Source organism: Lactuca serriola, chromosome 4 (assembly GCF_051521515.1).
Source record: "Lactuca serriola cultivar US96UC23 chromosome 4, Lser_US96UC23_V15, whole genome shotgun sequence".
NCBI classification, from domain to species: Eukaryota; Viridiplantae; Streptophyta; class Magnoliopsida; order Asterales; family Asteraceae; genus Lactuca; species Lactuca serriola.
This window is the reverse complement of record NC_136411.1, coordinates 381106979-381111805: the sequence shown is the minus strand read 5'-3', so window position 1 is coordinate 381111805 and position 4827 is coordinate 381106979.

Genomic DNA, 4827 nt, shown 5'->3' with positions numbered 1-4827 from the left:
AGTGCGAATGACACTGACATCAAGTGTAGAAAGAAGATTATCGTGATTAAACCACCTGGAAGAGAACCATTTATGGTGTACGGGGACAAACGTAGAGTAAATTCTAAAATCATCTCCTTAATAAAATCCATAAAGTGTTTATATAAAGGATGTACATCGTACCTGGCATTCGTGATCGATGCAATGAAGGAGAAGAAGGAGACGCATAGGAGTCCCATGGTGTGCGACTTTTCAGAAGTCTTTCCCAAATATCTTCCTGCAATGTCCCCTAATAGACAACTAGAGTTTAGGGTAGACTTGTTACCATGAACCATACCTATAGCGAAATTACCTTACTGATTAGAACCGATGGAGATGAAGGAGCTTATGATATAACTTCAGGAGTTATTGGACAAAAGTTTTCATCATACCTAGTTCATCACCTTAGGGAGCTTGGGTGCTATTCATCAAAAAGAAGAATGGGAGCATGAGGATTTGCATAAATTATAGAGAGTTGAACAAGGCAACATTGAAGAACAAGTACCCATTACCAAGGATTATCGACCTGTTCAATCAGCTGCAGGGTGCAAGCTATTTCTTGAAGATCAATCTTAGGTCAGGATATTATTAGCTAAAGGTGAGAGAGCAGGATATATAGATGACTGCTTTCAAAATGAGATATGGACACTATGAGTTTTTGGTTATGTTGTTCGGACTAACCAATGCTCCAGTGGAATTTATAGATTTGATGAATATTGTTTGAAACCTTTTCTCGACAAATCTGTAATAATGTTCATAGATGATATTCTTGTATACTCTAAGAGTCAGCAAGAGCACAACAAAAACATTTACAAAGTGTTAGATGTTCTAAAGAAAGAGAAGTTGTACACAAAGTTCTCCAAGTATGATTTATAGATCCAGGATGTCCAATTCTTAGGTCATGTGGTTAGCCATGAAGAAATAACGGTTAAGCCAACAAAGATCAAAGCTGTGATGAGGTGGGAATGACCAAAAAGTCCCACCAAGATTTGAAGCTTCCTAGGATTAGCTGGATACTACAAAAGGTGTATCCAAGGGTTTTCTTCAATCGTTGCTCCATTGACAACATTGACCCATAAAAGAGCTACGTATACATGGAGTGAGAAGCACGAAGAAGCTTTCAAGGAATTAAAGAAGAAGTTGTGTGAAGCATCGATTCTTTCTTTATCTGATGGAGTTGAAGAACTCATAGTTACAATAATGAATCTAGAGTTGGGTTAGGTTGTTTTCTGGCCCAACGAGATAAAGTAATCTTCTATATATCTCGACAACCGAAAGAGCATGAGAAGAACTACCCTACTCATGATCTGGAGTTGTCAACGTTAGTATTTTCATTAAAGATATGGATGCATTATCTTTATGGGTTGAAGTGTAAGCTTTTCATTGATCATAAGAGTCTCTTCGGTACCTCTTTGGTCAAATGGAATTGAATATGTGACAACGACGCTAGCTCGAACTACTCAAGGATTATGACTACGAGATACGTTTCTACCCTGGTAGAGCCAATTTCGTAGCATATGCTTTGAGTAGAAATATAAACCTGTAGAAGAAAAAACCTAGAGCGTTGAGGATTAAAATTTTCTCATCAATTTTCGAGAGCATTAAGAAAGATCAGGAGGAAGATTTGGAAGGAGATAACCGAAAAGAAAAACATTTAGGTAAAATGTTGGAATTCGGTATAAACAACCAAGGGTTAAAGGTATTCCAAAATAGGATTTGGGTGCATAATATGGGAGCAATGAGGGATCTTCTAATGGAAGATGCTCACAAGACTATGAACTCGATTCATCCAGGAAACACCAAGATGTATAAGAATTTAAAACCTTATTACTAGTGGCCAAAGATGAAGCTCGATATTGCAAAGTGTGTAGGTGAGTGTGTGACCTACGCAAGAGTTAAGGTGCGACTTCAAAATCATATGGGAGTTTGGAACTTTTCCCGATACCCATGGGTAAATGGGAAGACGTCACCAAGGATTTTGTTACTAAACTACCTAGGAAGAAGAGTGGTCACGACATGACTTGGGTAATCTTAGACTGACTGATGGTCAGACCGAAAGGAAAATTCAAACACTGGAAGACATGTTAAGAGCATGTACCCTAGAATTCCAAGGTAACTAGGATGAGCCTCTACCCCTAGTAGAGTTTTCCTATAACAATAGTTACCATTCAAGTATTAAGATGGAACCTTATAAAGCCTTGTATAGATAGAAGTGTCGTATGAAGTCTTGTTGGCTTGAAGTTGTAGAAAAAGTAGTTCATGGGTCGGAGATACTCCATCAGACTGCTAAGAAGCTAAAGGTGATTGGAGAAAGGATGTTAGTAGCTTAAAATCGCCAAAAGATTTATGCTGACAAGAAACAACGACCAATGACCTTCGAAGTTGGAAATTTGGTGTTGCTTAAGGTCTCTCCATGGAAGAGACTTAAGATTTGGAAAGAGATGGAAGCTAAGTATGAGATTTATTGGGCCATTCAAAGTTCTTCAGAGAACTGGATGATATTCATAACACTTTCCATGTGTGTTATTTGAGGAAGTTCACAGGAGAAGTGCCTGATATAATTTACTATTGGAGATGAGGATTGATGAAGATAATGTTGGGTTTTTGAGCATTCTAACACTCCTAAGTGTACATGCAACCCTAAATACCTTGGATCTATGTTTTCTCTATTATACATACAAATAAGAACTTCCAAGGTATTATCCTAATCTAGCATACAAAACAATAACTATAGCAAGATAGAATACATACCTCTTTGATGTAGAAAGTCTTCATGAAGCTTGAGTGCCTAGTGCCCCAAGTGTGACACCTCAAATGGAATCACAATCATCAAAACACTTGGAATGACTTGAGAGAATTCTACACTTATCAAAATCGGCTAGCCCTCTCTAGAATAATACTAGTTGCCAATTTTGTCAAGAATAAGATCTTTATATAGTGTTACAATTAGGGTAAACCCTAATTGTCATGACTTTCCATTTCCTTGGATCCATGGGTACAAATACACCATGGAGCATCCATGGACCATCCTATGGGTTTTAGCCCAACTTGATTATCCATGGAGCATTAGCCCACTATACAAGTATGGATGATTTACACAATCAACCCATATATTTAATTAGTCTTCTTTTGATCACTTAATTAATCCTAGATTAATTCTTGATCAATACTAATTAAATAATCTTATTATTCTTATTATTAATATACTAGAACTTATAATATATTAATAACCATAAGTGTCTTATTTCTCTCTTCTAGTCTATCCAAGTGCATGATGCCATGCAACCCAAATGGACCATACCGGGTCGGGTCAAGTCTTACCAAATATAGTTATGGACTTAGACATTAATCCAACAGTCTCCCACTTGGATAAGTCTAAAACTATTATTGCGAATGACTTCAAGAACCGACCGGCAATCGTAGCTCTCAAAAGCTTCTGTCGAACTCTGACCTTTGTCAGTGACTTGTCCATTAGATAAGGGATCATATATTCCTCCATTCTAGATATCATATGGACTGAGACATGGATTATAATCATTCTCTCTGTCCATTTGTTGTTTCCCGATTTCCGATTTATGACGACTGACTAATTGAACAAATCAAATCAGTCCTGGCCTGGCCGAGCACTTCCATTTGTCATCATCAAATCATCGAGGGGCCCACAGATATCGCTTTTATCCCGAAGATAAAAGGAACGGATAAACTTCGACTCATATGGCTTGTTCTACTACTTGTTGAATCATACACAAAAGCACGTTTTATAGCACAGAGTTACCAAATGCGGTTTCGTGCAATCAATGTACTATCAACTCATAGTAACAACTCATATCTCTAGGTTTGAAGAATATAAGATATTATCGTCTCATGATCACTCGTGATAAAATCCATGAAGTGATTCCAATGAGCGCGGGTTGAATCCAATACTCAGAACTTATGAGCACTCATGATTGTTGTAGCCTTGTCCAACACCTTAGACCTCTACAACCTATCATGACAGTCTTAATTCATATCTACTTCCAAAATATGACCGACTGTGGATGGTTTGAATAACTTAGTCATTCCGGAAGAATAACCCAGTTTATTCGGGAAGTCAAAACATGCAAAATGAAACACAATAATAATTGAATCCAATATGGTCTCAGAACTTATGAATATAAATAAAACACTTTTTATTTATCACCATATGATTACACATTATTCATTGTATACTGTTTCAGCTATCAACTTTATTCTTGAATTTAAAACAATAGTTGTCCCATGCTCCAAGCATGTACACTATGTTTTCTTAAACACTAGTCATGCCACACACCAAGTATGCATACTATGTTTGTCTATGATCTTTACTTTGTGAACTAGATCAATTGAACATAACTTCAATGATTCTCTTTTCACACTCCCAAATCCTTACCGCAAATGCAAGAATTCCAAATTCATGCCATTTACTGAAATCTGTTAGATTCTAAACTTATATGCATTGATCCTCTTGTAATGATTATGCACAAAGTCATAAAGACTTGGCAACAATCATTACAGAGTATTCCAAAGGAGATCAACTCCTTGGAAATATTCTTCTTGCATTAAGTTTCCTTAATCTTACACAGATTGAAATTTCTAACTTTGAAACATTTCCAGATTCCATTCTGACTTATCACTTCTGAACAGGAGTTGCCTCCTTGCAGATTATGTCAATATGGTCCTTCCAGAATTATCACTATACTTCCAATTGTCCTTGAGCAACCAATCTTTGGTAAACCTTAGATTGTCCTCGACAATTGTTTAATCCTTTTAGTCATATCCAGTTCTAAACCT